General features: G+C 47.9%; 1 long non-coding RNA gene across 2 annotated transcripts; it reads left to right on the top strand.

Moving 5' to 3' along the window:
- The first annotated feature begins 5,332 nt into the window (after positions 1–5,332).
- Positions 5,333–19,429, top strand: LOC108350725 (uncharacterized). 2 transcript variants are annotated; one of them, XR_005503690.2, is made up of 7 exons: positions 5,333–5,910; positions 7,988–8,113; positions 8,833–8,881; positions 12,464–12,562; positions 12,863–13,051; positions 13,791–14,485; positions 18,915–19,428. It is a non-coding gene; the product is annotated as an uncharacterized LOC108350725 (long non-coding RNA). The 2 variants fall into 2 exon arrangements; XR_005503689.2 differs by having other exon boundaries at positions 12,863–14,485; positions 18,915–19,429.
- The last annotated feature ends 368 nt before the right edge of the window (positions 19,430–19,797 follow it).

Genomic DNA, 19,797 nt, shown 5'->3' with positions numbered 1-19,797 from the left:
ACTCTTTGTGCGATCCTCGGATTGGATTTCAGATCCTTATGCAGACACAAGTGCTTTCACTCACCGAACCTTTATTTATTCAGTGTTTGGTGTTAGCTCAGGTTGGACCTGCTCCTCTTGCCTCAACTTCTTGTGTGCTGGGACTATAGGTTGTGTGAGGCTAACCTGGACCACAGGAGACACTGGCTCAGAAAAAAATGGAGACAAACGTTTATTAAATAGCATGGACGAAGAGCCTAGAGTTACACCGCACAGCAATGTGTTGTGTTACCACTGTATATGGGTCTTAGTATTATAAGCAATTATGCTTTTCTTTCAAATGTTTACATGGCTTTCCAAGTTTTGTACAACAAACGAGTCTAAGCCGACTAGGTGGACATTCTTTTAACATTTTTCTCTGCAAGTGTATGTGTGTGTGGTCTGAGTATGCGTGTTTGGATGCAAATAGGTACATGCATGTGCATGGGCACACGTGTAGTGAAGATGACACTGGTGTCTTCCTAAATTACCCTCCACTTTATTAATGCAGGCCCTCCCCATGAACCCACAGCTCACCGACTTGACTAGTCTGATTACCCAGCTTGCCTTGGGACCCCCTGTGTCTGCCTCCTGAGTGTTGGGTTTACAGGCAGCCATTTTGCCCAACGTTCTGTGGAAACATGGGTTTCGGGGATTCCCAACTCTGTCATGCTTGCTATGTACGACTTTATCTACTGAGACAGATCCTTTAATTATGAACAAATTCTTTTGTGGCTGGTAAAACACTTTACTATCATGTGCGAGGCCCTGAATTCTAACCTTAGCAATGAAATAAATACTTTTCTCAGAGCACCCTATCCTAATTAACGAGCACGGAGGACAGTGAGGACTGACTGGTTCATGTGAAACGACAGCTCACCCAACAACCTTAAAATGATTATTATTTTTGCTAGCAATCAGGTTCTCCACAAATACTCATGGCTCTGTCACTTGCCCAGATGTACCAGCCTGCCAGGGGGTGGCATGGGAAAGACAACCCACGGCAGGGAGCAGCCGTGTGGATTTATTTTCCATGCTGGCAGGTGGACTGCTTCGAGTCACAGCCGACTGTCCCGATGACGGGCCTCACCTGCTCGCTCTGTGACACATTCTTTCCACTTGGATCATAGAACGCTGTTGGGTCTCCACCAGCTCAGAGTCCACTTACCAGCCTCCAGCCCTGACTCACGCAGCCTTTGGTGCTGACAATCTGACTGCTGTAATTAGAATTTTTCTTCTTACCACCTTCAGCTTGAAGCAAGCAGTCTCCCACTCCTCTGCGCCCTGCACAGAGAACACTGGACAGTTGAACAGGGATGCCTTTCTAAGGTGAAACAGTGGAGAGGAATAGAGTGGAGGTATCGAGGCTGGCGTTTGAGGGAGATAAAAACAACGGCAGAGGAAGACAGACAACCTCACCCATCACAGATTGTACATGTCACAATAGCATGTGTAGAGAGAGAACTCCCACCAAATCTCCAAAGGTCAAGGAAGGAGGGGCTACGTAAACGACCTATAAAAGTTGGAGACACAGGCCTTTGAGTCTTGGACTTACCCTGATCATCCACTCCCACTTTTAGAAATGCTTTTTGCTCTATTGTTCTCTGTCCCAATTTCTTCTTTCTCTCTCTCCCTCCCTCCCCTTCTGTGAGTGTGTGTAGACACATATGTGAACTTGCATATATGTGTACATATGCAATTATGCTCATACATACAGGTGCCTGCAGAGGCCAAAGGTGTCAGACCTTCTGGAGCTAGAGTTACAGGTAGTTGTGAACAATAGGACATAGGTGGTGGAACTGAATTCGGGCCCTCTGGAGAAACAGCATTTACTCTTAACCACCGAGCCATCTCGTCAGCCCCCCTTTTATCTTTCTTAATAAATGGTTTCTATTCCTATCACTATCCATTTATCCCTGGTCTAATTTCTTGTTCCTGTTTAGTGGAGCGTAGCTATCTCAGCAGGTGACTGGAGTTTAGTCTGTGCACAGATGGTGCTCTGAAGCCGTGTGTATTCTGATGCTAAATACTGGCTGTCAAAACCCGGCTGCCCCCATGAGTAGGTCCTCATGTAAGGCAAGCGATTCTGTGTAAACCTTGCTCACCCATTTAACTGGTCATGGAAGGCTAGAGCCTGTGATTGGGCAGTAGAGAGAGAAAGGTGGGACTTGGGGATCAATCAAGTGAGGGGTTGCTGGGAGAGAGAGTGAGAGGGAGAGTGAGAGGGAGAGGGAAAGGGAGAGGGAGAGGGGGTGCAGAGAGAGAGAGAGGAGAAGGCATGGCGGTAGAGGAGGCTGCGTGAGAGGAGATGGAGCACGAGCACATGATAATAAGGGACATTATGGCTGGGAAATAGGTCAGAATAACTCCAAACCTGCCCAATCTCAGCTTACAGTTTGTAAATAAAATGCCTGGATTGCTTGTCTTTTATATGGGCTAGCTAGAATTATAAATTCATTTTACACATATATATTCTATGAGGGGGTGGATATTATTCATGGGAAAGAGCTTCTTTTGATTTTTTTTTTTTTTGAGAGAATTTGGCTCTGTAGCCTAGGCTGGTCTAGAACTGGTGATTATAGCCCGCACACATGTGTGAGTAAAGCCAAAGTCTGAGGACAGTTTTTGGGAGGTGCTTTTCTCCTTCCTTCTGAGGCAGGGTCTTTTTTGTTTCTCCTGCACTGGATACTCCAGCCTAGCTGCCTACCAGCTTCCCGGTGATTCTCCTGTCCCCACTGCCCATTTTGCTATAGGAATGCTGGGCTGCAGGTGTGTGCAGCTAAGTCCAGCTGTTTAAAGTGGGTTCTGGGCCTTGAATTCAGACCATCAGGCTTGTGCTGTGAGCACTTTTACCCATCTCACCAGCCTCTGCTAATTCTTTTTGAGGCAGACTGTGTAGCCCAAGCTGGTCTTGAACTTCTGGTCTTCCAGCCTCTACCTCCTGAGTACTGAGTATTACCGGGATGTGCCACCAAGTTTTATGTCCCCCTGGGACGGAAGCTAGGGCTCTGAGCATGCTAGTCAAGCATTCTACCATCAGAGCGACATCCAACCATGGCTTCCCGTTCTAGTCTCTTCTCTCTCTATACTTCTCGAATTCTGTATCTTGATTGCAGATTGCCTTGTTGAAAAAGACAAATAAGAAACAAAGGAAGAGCCTGACAGATAGTGGGAGGATAATTGCTTTTCACTCTCCTGGTCCTGGACAGATCATCATGGCTACAGTCTCTAGAAAAACAGAAATGAGATGCACCTTTAAAAAGTGATGCGAACCACTGAGACGGCCCAGTGAATTTCAAATCCATGATTCCCATGATTTCTGGGCTAAGGGCTAAAGTGAAGCTTTGGGTCCCAGCCCTCTGATCCTGTAAGTTTGAACAGTGGACGGATAATCTGCATTTCAGCTATGTTCCAAGTGATTCCGAGATAGGAGGCTCAAAGAGAAACGTACCATGAAAATACCTAAGAAGTCCCATTCATGTGACAGAGCTAGCTCGGAGAAGTCCACAGTGCCACCCTCTATAGTCAGAATACATCAGAGCCATAGCAAGCATTGTTATGGGAGTCGCTTTCGCTCTTGTTCTCACAGGCAGATGAACTCCTACCCTCTCCTAGTTGTGGGACAAAGCTGGAGAGCCTCCCTGTGACTGGCTCTTGGGATCTCTGATGGTTAACCTCAATTGTCAGCTTGAAAGGATCTGTAACCACCTAAGAGACAAATCTCTGGATTTGTCCTTAAGGGAGTATCTAGATTAGGTTAACTGAGGTAGGAAGACCCAACCCAGCTGGAGGTGAGCCCACTTGACAGGGAGGATTCCCAGCTTGAATTAAAAAGAAGAAAGCAAGTTGAATGGAACAATGTGACCGGGGGCTGCCTCATGCCTCTGGTGCTAGGCCTCCCCACCATAATGGACGATATCTTTAAACTGTGAGCTGAAATAAATCCTCCCTCCCTCCCTCCTCCTCCCTCCTTCCCTTCATTTTCCCTCCCTCTCTTCCCTCCCTCCTTCCCTCCTTCCCTTCATCTTCCCTCCCTCCTTCCCTCCCTCCTCCCACTCTTCCTTCAGTAGCCTTGGCTATGTGTATTGCTTCAGTATTGAGAAGATTAAGTAATATAGGGTCCTTGGGTTCACAGCCCCTTGGCATACTAAGATAATACCAAGATTAGCCTTAGAGGGGTTGGTTTTTGTAACTTCTGGGATTGTAACAACAATTTCACTTCTCAGAACTCTAAAGTTTTTACATAATTCATAGAAACAAGTACATTTCCTTTTTGTGGGCTGGGCACTGACCTCAGGGTCCTGTGCATGCTGAGTGATTTCTCTACCATGGCTATGCTTAGTCTAACGGGCCCCACTTTTTTTTAAATGTCTCTTTTACAATTTTTATTTATATGACATCTCACTTTTAGTCATTTTACATTAGTTTGTTACCTTTAGTACTCTTTTAGAAATGTTTTAAATTGGAATAGAATTATATCACTTCCGTTCTTCCTTTCCTCCCTCCAGTCCTCCCTGTTACCCTCCTTCGAACCCTCCATTCTCTCCTAGAGTTGATAACTCCTTTATCTTTGATTATTTGCTCTATATATTACATACATGTATACATATATCAGGACCTGCTGTGTTTGTTTTTGTTGTTTGTGTGTATATGGTTTCCAGGCTGACCACCCTGCATTGGACAATCAATTAAAGGGCTCATCCCTGGGAGATGCTAACTCTCCCCCCCCACCCCCCCGCTGTCAATGCTTGCCTGCTGCTTTTTGTCCAGGAGACACCATACGATTTTCCACGTTAACAGGCTCACTGATGTTGCTGTTGTTCTGGTCTTGTTTCTGTAGTCATTTTTAGGAGAGACTCTTTCACAGCAGATTTCCTGGTATTTTGACTTAGAATTTTTCCACTCCCTTTCCTACCATGTTCCCTGAACTATAAATCCTGGAGCTGTGATGCAGATGTAAATGTTGGGGCGTGGCTTCCCACGATCCATTGATCTCTGCACTCTGTTGAGTTGTGGTTTTCTGTGGTGGGCTCTGTTTGTTGTAAAGAGAAGCTTTTCTAATGAGAGATGGTGGCTACATTTACCTGTGGTGTAAGACTAGGATTTAGAGCCAGGCATGGTGGCTGCCATTCTTTTTTAAAAAAAGGAAGTGAGAAACAATTATAAATTTAATAAATGTGACCGATAAGTTATAGCAGCAGCTCTGAGACCAAAGTTGTCTCAAGAAGCAAGGGTTGTGAAAGACTTCAAGCTGCTGCTGGAGAGGAAGCTCTGAGTCCACAATTGTGAAAGACTGTGAAGGCCGTCAGGGCAAGAGTGGAGGCCAGGCTAAGGGTCACAGGCCATGGGCATACAGCAAACTACAGTGTGAGGCTAAGTCAATGAGGGCTGCTGGTGCTGGTGCTCCCACTATGAGTTCCTCAGTCCAAACTGGCTATGAGTAGGAGCAGCTCACAAAAGGCACTGCCGTTGAGGCCTTTCAGACCCAACTTGCTCTTGACAAGGGCACTACTGCTCTTGAGTTGTTTGAAGCAGACTTGGTACTTGTGCAGCCTCTCCTCTTGGCTGGTGTCCACACCTACAGAGGGCGGGACTGCCAAAATGCCAGTGATAGGGCCAGAAACGGCTGCAGAATCAGTTTCAGGGAGGTGCACCCAGTCTGGACATACGCTCATACTTAATCTGTAGAAGTTTCTCCATCTGTGGAAGCAAGGCGGTGCACAGGTTCAGCTTCCACAGGGAAGCTTTCTTTTGACAATGTACAGGAGATCCACCACCACAGATGGGTCATTGATGGCTACTGGAGTCCACTGATGTCCTCTGATATCTTTTTTTTGTTGTTGTTCTTTTTTTCGGAGCTGGGGACCGAACCCAGGACCTTGCGCTTCCTAGGTAAGCGCTCTACCACTGAGCTAAATCCCCAGCCCCTGTCCTCTGATATCTTGATACATCCTGTGGTGCACATGGCATATATAGTGTTCAGATCCTTGTGGTGGCCGGTGAGCAGCACAGAGATGGTATCATGGCCTCTACCTACCTGTGACGTGTCATTCTCATCTACTAGCTCTGCCTGCTGGGGAACCTTCACAGCAGGCAAGAAGTCAGATTAGGCCAATGGGCTCATTCTGAATGGCAGGGATAGTGATGGCTCACTCTTAGGTGCAGGAATGGAAGTCATGACTGGAGGTCAGGCTGGGACCTCGAGATCTGGCCCCAGCAACTGCACATCCATGCCTGGGCTGGGTTTTGAGGCCTCCTTTGCTGTGACTGTGTCATTGTCTGGGAATACTGGGAAGGGCTCACTTCTCCAGTGTGGTGTCCGACTGATGCTGTCCTTGGGCTGGAAGAGCTCGTTGTAGTCCTCAGTATTCTGGATCCCGGCCTGGGACTCATGCTTGTCCCTGTCGTCTTCATTGTTGGTGCTGTGCTGCTCACTCTCTGAGCTGCGATCTACCCTCTGAGGCTTGCTGCAGGTCATGATGGGCCACCCACAGATGTGGTGGAGGGACACACCGGGGTTTAGGGTCAGCCGTTTCTGTTGTTTCCCTCCCAAACTTCCCCAACAGCACGGCCCCTTTATGCTTTCCTGGTTTCCGCGGTCATTCCATGTTTATTAATTTGCATCATGATTACATTTTTCTTTACAGACGAATAGCATTATTCCACAGTGTACATGTACCACGTTTTCACTGTCCGTTCATCCGTTGAAGGATATTTAATTTTTTTTCTATTTCTTAGATAGTATAAATAGGGGAGGAGGAAGCATTGCTTAGCAAGGGCCTAGGGAGTAGGACGTCCAGTGTTTTGGGCAGATGCCCAGGAGTGGCACAGCCCGATCATACGATGGTTTGACGTGGATTCTTTACAGTGATTTCCAGAGTAGTTGGACCAATTACATTCCTGTCGACAGTTGACCAGGGTCCGTCTTCTTTCTCCACAACCCAGCAGCATTTGCTGTCAGTTGTTTTGCTGATCTGATGGGGGTGAGACAAGATCTCAGAGTTGTTTTAATGCACATTTCCCTGCTCACTCAGGATGATGAACAGGTTTGATGTACCTCTTAGCCATTTTTATTTCTTCTGTTGAGAACTCTCTATTCAGATTCCTAGCCTACTTCTTTTTTTCCCCCTTTTTTTCTTTATTAACTTGAGTATTTCTTATTTACATTTCGAATGTTATTCCCTTTCCCGGTTTCCGGGCCCAACATCCCCCTAACCCCCCCCTCCCCTTCTATATGGGTGTTCCCCTCCCCATCCTCCCCCCATTACCGCCCTCCCCCAACAATCACATTCACTGGGGGTTCGGTCTTAGCAGGACCCAGGGCTTCCCCTTCCACTGGTACTCTTACTAGGATATTCATTGCTACCTATGAGGTCAGAGTCCAGGGTCAGTCCATGTATAGTCTTTAGGTAGTGGCTTAGTCCCTGGAAGCTCTGGTTGGTTGGCATTGTTGTACATATGGGGTCTCGAGCCCATTCAAGCTCTTCTAGTCCTTTCTCTGATTCCTTCAACGGGGGTCCCATTCTCAGTTCAGTGGTTTGCTGCTGGCATTCGCCTATGTATTTGCTGTATTCTGGCTGTGTCTCTCAGGAGCAATCTACATCCGGTTCCTGTCAGCCTGCACTTCTTTGCTTCATCCATCTTGTCTAATTGGGTGACTGTATATGTATGGGCCACATGTGGGGCAGGCCCTGAATGGGTGTTCCTTCTGCCTCTGTTTTAATCTTTGCCTCCCTATTCCCTGCCAAGGGTATTCTTGTTCCCCTTTTAAAGAAGGAGTGAAGCATTCGCATTTTGATCATCGGTCTTGAGTTTCAAGTGTTCTGTCCTAGCCTACTTCTTAAGTGGGTGGGTTTCACCAATGGTTTCGGGACTCATGCACGGAAGCAAATGTTGATTGACAGTCTCTCAGTATCACCTCGATCACTCCATTTTCATCCCATTCTTCTCCCTTCCGCTTCCCCTCAAGGCACACAGAGAACTGGTTTCACGGTCGCTGTTCTCAGTGCTGGTTGCTGCACGCCAGATCTCCTCTGCGGGCTGAGCAGACGGCTCGGCAGTTACCTGCACAAACTGCTCTTGCAGAGGACCCGAGGTCAGTTCCCACCACCCACAGAGGATGGCTCACAACTGCCTGTACCTGCAGCTCCAGGGTATCCAACACTCCCTTCTCACCTCTCTGGGCACCCACACAAATGTTCACTTACACACAGATACACACACATGCACTTAAATCAAAAACCCAAAACAAAACATCTTGGTCTACAGATAAGTTACCCCGAGTGTATCCAAACTTGTTTGACTTTAGAAGCTAAGCAGGGTCAGGCCTGGTTAGTACTTGGGTAGATGAAAAACAAACAAACAAACAAACAAACAAAAAACCCAAAACCTCACAGTGTAGCAGCTCACGGGCTGGGAAGATGGCACAGTTGGTAAAGCGCTTGCTACACAAACTCGAGGAGGTTCTGAGTTTGAGTTCCGAGTGTAGCTGAAAGCGATGGTCACTGTGATGCGCATGTGTGCTCTTTGTTCTGGACAGACAGAGACCAGCAGGTCCCTGAGGCCTGATAGCCACAAGGCCTAGCCAAACTGGTGACTCTGCAGGTCCCAGTAAGAGACCCAGTCTCAAGAAAAAAAAAAAAGGCTAAGGAGTCACTGAGGAATAATACCTTTGTCTGACCTCTGGCCTTTCGATGTACCACACAGACACAGACACAGAAACAGACACAAGCATAGACATACCCACCCACCCACCCACATACATTAATACTTTAAACAGTAATTTTATTGTCTTTCATGTTTTCCGTGGGGCAGGACTTTGAAAAGGACTCAGTTGGACTGTTCTGATGGTCTCTTCACTTTAGTAAGTAAACTGGGGCTGCCCCAGAATGGCCTGAATTGTCTTGTCTCTCTCCACTGGCATTTTCTGCAGGCTTTGTGCATGGTTGCATTCCTCACAGAATGCCAGCCTAAGGGCGCTGCCACTGCTGAAGCTGTGACAGGGCCCCAAGAACCCAGCAAAAGTTAGCTAAGCTTTGGAAGTCACATAGCATCGCTTCCACCATGACCTCAAACCTATCAGACAAGAGGAAGCAACTGCATCTCACAGTGGATGGATGACACAGCACTGTTGTGAGCTGAAGGCTAGGATGGGGGAGAGCCCCACCCACCGAGGGCAGCAGTGTGTTTGAAAGACATTCCTCAAGAGGGCACTGTTGTCCCAAGACAATCAATCATTCTAGCTCAGGAGACTGGCAGAGAGGAAGCTGGACTTGGCCTTGGTCATCTTTCCTGTTCCGTGTAGCCTATGGTGACAGGAACAACTTATGTGGCCATGTGTGTGTCCTGATGGAAGAGAACTCAGCCAGCAAGTAGCATGCATGTAAGGGGACTCTTCACAAAGATCTACTTTGAAAGCTAGGCAAGTGGTGCCTGTTGGTCCCAGGCAGAGGCCCAAGCTTTGGGTAGGATGTACTAGTATTTTTGCAGAAGCCACAATCCGTAGCACCATCGCTGGAAAGGACGGCTTGGAAGACTGGTGGAGACAGTGAGTGGATGAGGTTGTCTACTGAGGGTCTAAAGTCAGAAGGAAAAGGGCCACAGAGAGAAAGCCAGAGGCCATTAATGTTTGTAGAGAAGAGCTGGAAAGGAAGACTTAAACTTAAGAGGGTGTTGTCAGAGAAGTGGAAGGAAGCCACCATGTGATCAGTGACTAGGGCTGAGTCAGTTTCTGGGAAGAGGGGGTGGTCCTCACGGTCAAGGCAGTGTGGCTCAGTGGGTAGAGTTCTTGTCTCACATGCACAGAGCCATGGATTAAATTTGTAGTACCTCATAGTAAACCAGGTACGATGGTGTAGTGCTGGTATACCCTCCCCCAAGAAGATAGAGGCAGGAGGATCAGAAGTTCATGGTTGTCCTTGGCCTTGTATTTGTTTGGAGGCCAAACCTGGGCTGCACCAGATCCAGGCTCAGAAGAACAGCAGAAGATCTGAAAACAAGGAGGTCACTGATGACTTCGATGATGACATTTGTAGGAAACCAGGCAGGTAGTCATTAGCCAGACTATAGGGAAGGATGGTAGGGAAGGAAGGAGGGTCAAGGTCTATGGGCTATTATCGCTTTTTTGTTTGTTTACTTTTTTTTTTTTTTTTTTGAGAGAGATTCTCTGCAATGCTGGCTGACCTAGAACTTGCTATGTAAATCACGAGGGCCTCAAAGTCACAGTAATCCTCCTGCTTCAGCTTTCCAAGTGCTAGGATCACAGGCACGAACCATCACATCAGACACAAAAGATGACTGTTTTAAAGTCTTGGGTAAGAGCTGATGAGATGGCCCAGTGGATGAAGTGCTCATTGCCAATACTGACTAATTGAGTTCCGTCTCCAGAACTCACATGGTGGGAGGAAAGACTCAGTCCTCACAGGCTGCCCTCTGACCTCCATATGTGCACACCCCCACCCCATAAACAAATAAATGTAACTAAAATGTATTTAAACATAAAACAAAGGTTTGGGTAACACTGAGCTTCGGTACAGGCAAGGGAAGGGTCAGGGCGAGAAGTCAAGGCTGGAAGAGGAACATTTGAGGTGCTTTGGCCTGGGAAGAAGTGGAGTCTAATATCAGGTGAAGGCCTGAGCCTTAGGAGGGTTGAATGGTCCTCCTTCAAGGAGCTGCAGCCTGGGAATAGTTGGAGATGTGTGAGTGTGTGCGTGTGTGTGTGAGTGTGTGTGTATGTGAGTGTGTGAGTATGTGTGAGTGTGTGTATGTGAGTGTGTGAGCGTGTGAGTATGTGTGAGTGTGTGTATGTGAGTGTGTGAGCGTGTGAGCGTGTGAGTGTGTGAGTGTGCATGTGTGTGAGTGTGCATGTGTGAGTGTGTGTGAGAGTGTGTGAGTGTGTGTGAATGTGCGTGTGAGTGTGTGTATGTGGTTGTGTGAGTGTGTGTATGTGAATGTGTGAGTGTGTGAGTGTGTGAGTGTGCATGTGTGAGTGTGTGTGAGAGTGTGTGAGTGTGTGTGAGTGTGTGTGAATGTGCGTGTGAGTGTGTATGTGGGTGTGTGAGTGTGTGTATGTGAATGTGTGAGTGTGTGAGTGTGTGAGTGTGCATGTGTGTGTGAGTGTGCATGTGTGAGAGTGTGTGAGTGTGTGTGAGAGTGTGTGAGTGTGTGTGAATGTGTGTGAATGTGCGTGTGAGTGTGTGTATGTGGGTGTGTGAGTGTGTGTATGTGAATGTGTGAGTGTGTGAGTGTGCATGTGTGTGTGAGTGTGCATGTGTGAGAGTGTGTGAGTGTGTGTGAGAGTGTGTGAGTGTGTGTGAGTGTGTGAATGTGCGTGTGAGTGTGTATGTGGGTGTGTGAGTGTGTGTATGTGAATGTGTGAGTGTGTGAGTGTGTGAGTGTGCATGTGTGTGTGAGTGTGCATGTGTGACTGTGTGTGAGTGTGTGTGAGAGTGTGTGAGTGTGTGTGACTGTGTGTGAATGTGCGTGTGAGTGTGTGTATGTGGATGTGTGAGTGTGTGTATGTGAATGTGTGAGTGTGTGAGTGTGTGAGTGTGTGCGTGTGTGTGGCGGGGTGGGGGCAGGCAGTTTGCTGAGCCAGCTCAAGTGTGCATGGTGAGCAGTGCAGGGAGGGCATGGGTGCTGAAGGAAAATGTCCCTCCCAGGACATGCGCAGGTTCGGTCCACACCGGCTCTGTATACTTTGCTAATGCTTATTCCATTGTGGTTCCACACAAATTATTTTCTCCTAACAACAATATGGAGACGAGAAGGCAGGGCTATCTGAGGCCCTGGCCACTTTCTGGTTGAGGTCCTTGCTTCACAGAGGCATGAAAAGAATGTGTTTGTGAGGGAAGGGGAGACATTCCGGGTCAGTCCTGCAGCTCAGAGCATCACGGGGCTGGAGCTTTGCTGAGTCACGGTGCCTAGGCAAAGGGAAATAGCAGCTGTGGCGCTGCATGTCTGGGAGGAGAGGCTGGTGTGAAGAGTGTGTCCTGATGAGTGTTGCCCTGGGAATAGCGGAGGGAGGAGGGAAGGATGGTGGGAGCTGGGTAGTTGTATGTGGGGATTGAGGAGGTCCACTGGGGCTGGATGGTGCAGTGGAATGATATGGCTTGTGTGTTTGTGTGTGTGTAAATGTGCATGCATGTTATCCAAGCGTGTGTGTGTGTGTGAATGTATGTTATCCAAGCATGTGTGTGTATGTGTGTGTGTTTGCATGTGTGTGGGACACGTGTGTGGAAGTGTGGTCACATGGATGGGTTTGGAGGCACAGGTTGCTGCTGGGATTATTCTTTTTTTTTTTTTTTTTTTTTTTTTGGTTCTTTTTTTCGGAGCTGGGGACCGAACCCAGGGCCTTGCGCTTCCTAGGCAAGCGCTCTACCACTGAGCTAAATCCCCAGCCCCGCTGCTGGGATTATTCTTAATAATCCTCCTATTTTATTCACAGAGACAGGGTGTCAAGTCACACCCAGAAATTACTGATACAGTCCTCTTAGCCCGCTTGCACTAGGGATCCCTGTCTGCAACTTCCTGGCTGAAATGACAGGTGGGTCATAATGCCCGTGCAGACTTTACTGAGATCTGGGGATCTGAACTTTGGTCCTCACGTTTGTGTAGAAAGTGCTTTAACTGCTCTGGCATTGCCTCTGGCTGGCCTTTGGTTCTTATTAGCTTTGTGCTCTTGGACGTGACACTTAACACTGAACCTAAGATGCTTTTGTAAAGCCTTGAGGGTTTTATTGAACTCGTGCAGCTGTGGAATACAGGGGGACTTAGGTGTGGGTTATAAGCATGTTTGGGCACACATGCTCATCCATCTGACTGAAGGCTGGATCCAATCCCTTAGGTGCTGACTGGATTGGACGTCTGATGCCGTGGTTAGTGTCTTTCATGCTCACGGGTAACAGACTCTGAACCCGCTCCTTCCTGCTGAGCAGTTCTGATGCTGGGCAGTCTGGTGGGAAGGAACACAAAGCAGATGCTTAGCCAATCAGGACGCTGCACTCATTTGCCCACAGTAAGGAGTGGGCTGGAGGTGAGTGTGTGATCTAAACAGGGCCAAGCAGAATCCTTCCTTGGATCTTCTATGCAGAAGCAGGTCTGAGGAGCTCGGGAGGTGGTGGTAACTCAACCAGCTTCAACACCTGCTGTGAGAACTGGGAAACCCTGGTCTTAGTCATCGTTCTCTTGCTGGATAGAGACACCATGACCACACTAACTCTTATAAAAGAACTAATTGGGATTGGCTTATAGTTTCAGAGGGTTGGTCCATTTTCATCATGGTGGGGAGCATGGCTATACACAGGTAGACGCGCTGTGGGAGAAGGAGCTGAGAATTCTACATTGGGATCTACGGGCAGCAGGTTAAGGGAGAGACACTGGGCCTGGCTTCGCCTTTCGAAAATCTCAAATCCAGTGATACACTTTCTCCACCAAGGCCACAACCCCTGATCCTTTCAAATAGTGTCACTACTCCCTGGTGACCAAGCATTCAAATCTATGAGCCTATGGGGGCTCATCCTTATTCAAACCACCAAAACCCCCTTCACCAGGAGGAAGGGAAAAGACCTCAGGCGGCTCAGTTGGCAAAGGCTGACTGACTTTTACAACAGCCCTAGCTGGTGTTATTTCCCTCAGCTCTCCCTTTTAATAAGAAGGCACTAAGAAAAACCTGAGAAGCCACTGACGGCTTGCTGCCAGCCGGCAGAGAAAGGGTTAAGCCGAGGCAGTAGTCTCTAGAAGCCTTGTCATAACGTTATATTACCCTTCCACAGATGGCACAGTCATGGAGGCTCCAACAGCCTCTCGATGGTACCCTTCACCTGTCAGGTGAACGACCACCACCGTTTTGAGCCATGACTGCTCTCTGGGGTGAGCATTTTGCCGGAGGGTTAAAGAGTGGGTGTGTTCTCAGCTCACAGATGAACACTGGCAAAGCCCACCTGATGGCCACAGTATACATCGTGCTGAAGGTGGGCAGGCTCTTTCAGAAGCCTGAGGCTTCAGACCCAAGAGGCCTGGCAGAAAAATGCCTCGGCTCTGGAGGGCATGTGGGAATAGCACGCCTCAGGGGATGGTGGGCAGCACTTTTTCCATTAAGTTGTCTCTCCTCCTTTAATTACCTTCCTCTGGGAGGCTGGAAAGGTCAGGCAGCAGGGACTGCATCCCCCTCGCACACCCCCTACCCCAGCACAGGACCTCAGCTCAGGCTTCTCGGCTCGGAGATGAAATTTATCTTTCTTCCTCTTCTCAGAGAAGGATGAGCTCACTAGTGACAAGAGTGGCCTTCTTTCCTTCCTTTTCCCCAAATACTGAGAGAAGTGGGAGGCCAGCCTGCAAATGTCACAGAAGCCTATAAAATGCTGAGCTCAGACGGATGCCAGGCATAGCTGGGGTTGCTGGGCTGATGAGATGGGCGACTCCATCATCTGCTAAGAATCCATTGTTCTGCAGCGGCTTGGACACAATGGTGAGGCTGAGGCAGGGGAGACAGAGGGGGGCAGGGTGGGTACAGTGACTAGGCGTTTCTCTTCGAACCCCGGCTTTTCGTGGGGGTGTGTGTGTGTAGAGGGGCAGGGCAGGGTTAGTCAACAGGCAGTCAGTCCATGGGTGGGATGAGAACACCCCAAACCAGGGCCACAAATTCCCCACCTTACAAAGCAGAGCAAAACAAAACAAAACAAAACAACCAACACCCAAACAAAGAAAGGGAGGCGGGAGGCATCTCTTTGGAAAGATTTTGAAGTTCTTTGCTTAAAAGGAAACTTCGAAGTCTCTAAGGGCAAATCTAGAATTTTCCTCAGTGTTTCATGTTTGGAGTTCCAGATGGTAGGTGGGCTTCATGAACTCCACAGGGCGAAGGCACGTTGTGGATTATGAGTGTGTGCAGTCAAGGAAGACCTTGAAATTCTGCTGGGATTACAGTGGTGCACCTCCATGTCCGGTTCATGCTGCACTGGGGATGGAGCCCAGGACTTTGTACATGCTAGACAAGTGCTCCACCAACGGTCACATCCCCAGCCCTGGGCTAGGACTGCTACTGGGTTTACTGGTGCTGGGATTCCCTTGTGGGCAGGAGATGGTTTGACAAGCAGGCTGTGAGTGGCCCTAACAGACATACCCCCTCCCCCCCGGATGGGTAGAGATTTTATCTTTAATTTTAATCATTTTTATGATTTATTTTACCTATATGACTGTTTAGACTGCATACATGTATTTATACCACATGCGTGCCCAGTGCTGGATAAAATCAAAAGGTCAAAAGGTCAAAATGAGGCCTTGGATTCCTTAGAATTGGAGTTACAGATGGTTGTGAGGAACCATGTGGGTCCTGGGAATGGAGCACAGGTCCTCCACACGAACCCTTAAGTGCTCAGCCCTCTCCAGCCCTGGAACACACGTTTGATCCTCTCCAAAGGGCTGGCACTTCAGGCAGGATTGGATGCTGCTTTGTTCTTTTTTACTTCGGTGTGCTTTTTTTTTCCCAGAAGTTTTGCATATACATTTATCAATGTTAAATTATATAATATGTGGTTATATTCTTCTTATGCAAGGAACCGAGGAGATGGCTGTGAGTGAAGAGCTTACCACACAAGCATGAGGCTCTGAGCTGGACTCCTAGAGCCCATATTAAAAAGCTGGAGGGTGTTTCATGTTTGTAAGCCTTGTGCCAGGGAGGTGGGAACAGGCAGGTACCTGGAACTCACTGGCTGACCAGGCAGCCTAGTCTGGTCATAGTGTCCCAGAGATCTCAAACCTTCTATCTCCCTTCCCCCCAAAATAGAGGTGCTGGAGAGACGACTTAGGGTGAAGCACGCTGGCTGCTCTTGCAGAGGACACACGTTTGGCTCCCTGCAACTGCAGGGTGGCTCACAACCATCTTGTTTGCTTGGCTTGCCATATTCCAATTTGCTTGTTTTTTATTGCTCTTATATTATTACTATAATTATTCCTTAGATGTGTGTATGGATGTGTACCACATGCGTGTATGGATGTGCACCACATGCGTGTATGGATGTGCACCACACGCATGCCTGATGCCACAGAGGTCAGAAGATGGTGCTGGATCCCTTACAGTCTCATTGATTTTCTCAAAGAACCAACTTTTCGTTACATGGATTCTTTGACTTCTTGTTTGTTTGTTTCCATTTTATTAATTTCAGTCCCGAGTTTGGTTATCTCTTGCCATATATGATTGTTGGGTGTTATTTCTTCTTTCTATTCTAGAACTTTCCTGTGTGTTGTTGCTAATATGAGACACAGGGGTGGGTAATGAGGGAGGCTGTGGAGATCTGTGTGATCTGCTAGAGATGGGGCCAGAGAGGAAGGGGAAGCCTCATCAGGTGGCCGGCTTCAGAGCTGGGAAGGAGTCTGGGGGATTGATCTGGAGGAGAGGAAAGAGAGAGGGGAAGATCTGCAGTTAGCCTATCCGCTTCAGCCCTTGTGGCTGATGGGTTCCCAGGGAATGCCTGTGGGGGCTAATGACTGGGACAAAGGGATGTGTGGAGAGGAAGCTCTGGGAGATCCACACAGTACTGGAAATGGGGACAGAGAGGGCAAAATAAGTAATCTTAAAGAAAACAAAACATGGCAGAAGGCTTCTAGGAAACAACACACAAGGCGGACCTCTGACCTCCATACGCACATGGGTGCACAGGCATCCACACAGACAGAGACACCCGTGGACGTTGACAGATCATTTTTTTTTCTAATTTATGGTAAGAGTAAACAGCCACTCTCCTGTCACATTTTTGTGCGCCTTTTCTGTGCACTAACATATATCCCTAGAGAACATGTTTCGGTTCTGGAGAGACAGCTCCATGGTTAGGAGAATTTATCAGTTTTGCAGAGGACCTGGGTTCAGTTCCCAGCACCCACATGGTAGCTCACAACTGTCTGTGATGTCAGTTCAAGGGGATTGCTTTTCTTTCTTTCATTCTTTTTCTCAACCTTTTATTGATTCTTTGTGATCATGCACCCCAATCCCACTCATCTTCCCATCTCTCCTCTGCCATTTACCCTTTTACCCCTTCCGAGGAAAACAAACAAACAAACAAACAAACAAACAAACAAACAAACTTTTCCCATGAAAGCTGCGGTGTGCACCCCTTTATCCAAACAGCTTTACTTGCAAATGTTCATTGCAGTGAGTCATTGGTCTGGTATGAGGCTTCTGTGACAGCATCAATCCTGGATTCTTACTGGGACTCCTTTCAGATATCCTGTTGCTGTCCTCTGTCATGGAGATTCTGCAGCTTTGAATCTACAGGACTGGCCCCCTTCACACACTCCAGCAGTTGATTGATGGGGTAGATGTTGGGGTGGGCCAACTCAAAGTCCTGGATGGGGACCTGGGTGGTAGCTGAGTTGGTCAGCCGGCCAGCTCCCCTGTGCCCACACCACCAGGGCCAGCTCCCCTGTGCCCACACCACCCAGCTCCCCTGTGCCCACACCACCCAGCTCTCCTGTGCCCACACCACCCAGCTCTCCTGTGCCCATACCACCCAGCTCCCCTGTGCCCACACCACCAGGGCCAGCTCTCCTGTGCCCACACCACCCAGCTCTCCTGTGCTCGCACCCAGGGCCAGCTCTCTCACTTTACTCAGGCGACAGGTAGAACCAACTCTCCTGCCCATGGCAATGAAGGAATAATCAAAAACAGAAACAGAAGATGTAATACAACAAGAGGGAGCATGTTCCAGATCCAGCAAGCAGCAGAACTTGGCAACTTCAGCCATGTGACTCTGGCTTTAGAGTCCAGAAGAGATGGGGTAACTGGGACAATTGATGCTGGCTAGTTGGAGCTAAGAAATTAGTGATGATTAAGAAGAGACCAGCATCACTGAGGTGAAATCCTCTGTAAGTGTTTTCTGATAGCACAAAGAAACTATTCCAGAGGCAGCCAAGATCGTACCTTATGCTGCAGCTGGACTAGGTAATCACCCAAGTAGTACTTGGTTTGAAGGCATGAAATGGTCATAAAGAGCAGCTGAGCACTGTGAGAGGCCATGTGAGGCTATTGGTGAAGGTGCAGCCTCAATGGCAGTTGAAGGCCTGGAATTGGGGGGCGGGGGTCATGCACAGAAGTTGAGGCTGGGCACCAAGAAGAGAGCCTATGCGAGGCCATTGGTGAAAGTGCAGCCCAGTTGCAGTGGAAGACCCCAGGGCATTGGAGATGCCAGTGCCATGGGACGACCACCAAGAACAGCAGCAACAGTGGAGTGGAGTCAGCCAGAGCCTAGAAGAGCTACAGAGAGCAGAGCTGAGAAATGACCCAAGTCCTCTGGAGGAGCTTGGAAGATCATGTGTGGATCCCGGACATTGGAACAAGAAGCTGTGAAGTTGCAGGTGCCTGGAGACCCAAAGATGTTAGAGATGCCAGAGCTGTGGGATACCTCCTGAGGAAAGCTGCTAACAGGGAGTGGCAACAGCCTAAGGAAAAGAATCGTGTTGCAGTCAACAAAACTGAAAGGAGTTGGACATCAGATGTGGAGATACAAAGTTTGGAGTTTGCCTAGCTGGATTCTGGTCTTGCTTTGGTCCAGTATTTCCTCACTAGGAGGTTTTAGATGGTAATGTATGTCCTGTGGTGTTGGAAATATGTAATGTGCTTTTTGGTTTTGATTTTATAGGGATTACAGTTAAGAGATTTCATGAATCTCAGAAAAGACTTCGAACTTTGGACTTTTAAACATTGTTCAGACTGTGATAGACTATGGGGACTTTGGGAGTTGGGCTAAGTGCATTTTTAATTATGCTATAGTTACAAGCCTATGGGGGCCAGGTAGTGGAATGTGATGGTTTGAATGGGTTTGGCCCCCATAGATTCATGTGTTTGAATGCTTGGCTATAGGGAGTGGTACTATTTTTTTAAAGATTTATTTATTTACTACATATAGGTACACTGTAGCTGTCTTCAGACGCACCAGAAGAAGGCATCAGATCTCATTACAGATAGTTGTGAGCCACCATGTGGTTGCTGGGATTTGAACTCAGGACCTCTGGAAGAGCAGTCAGTGCTCTTAACCATTGAGCCATCTCTCCAGCTCCGGGAGTGGTACTATTAGGCGTGGCCTTATTTGAAGAGGTGTGGCTTCATTGGAAGAAGTGTGCTTCTGTGTGTGGGGTTTGAGGTCTCCTATGCCCAGGTTCTGTGCAGCATGTAAGAGATCTTTCTCCTGGCTGCCTTTGGATCAAGATGTGGAACTCTCAGCTCTTCCTGCAGCACCATGACTGCCTGGATGCTGCCACACTTTCCACCATGGTGATACTGGACTAAACCTCTGAACTGTAAGCCAGCCCCAATTAAATGTTTGCCTTTATAAGAGTTGCCTTGGTCATGGTGTCTCTTCACAGCAACGAAACCCTAAGACAGGATCCATGGCCAGTTAAGGGAGAGACTGGATTCGATGTCCAGATCTGTATGACTTTAGAGAGAGTTACACAAAGCTTTTTTTTTTTTATTTATTTATTTATTTATTTATTTATTTATTTATTTATTTATTATTTGCTTTGCTGTACCAGGGGTGGAATGATGGACTGCATGCTAAGCAAGCACTCTGCCACTGTACCATATCCCACAACTCCAGACGACCACCCTATTGTAGATGGTGCTCCATCTGACCCAAGGTGTGAAATTCATTGGCTAACATTTTTATGGGACATTACAATGTAACAAAGTTATTTTCATATATAACATTTTTTTTTTTGCCAAAAGAAAAAGCAAATTGGTTTTTGGAATACATCTCAGAAAGTTTATTGAGATGTAATTAGGCGGTGGCT

This window comes from Rattus norvegicus, chromosome 4 (genome assembly GCF_036323735.1).
Source record: "Rattus norvegicus strain BN/NHsdMcwi chromosome 4, GRCr8, whole genome shotgun sequence".
NCBI lineage: Eukaryota > Metazoa > Chordata > Mammalia > Rodentia > Muridae > Rattus > Rattus norvegicus.
This window is presented reverse-complemented; position numbering and strand designations above follow the sequence as displayed.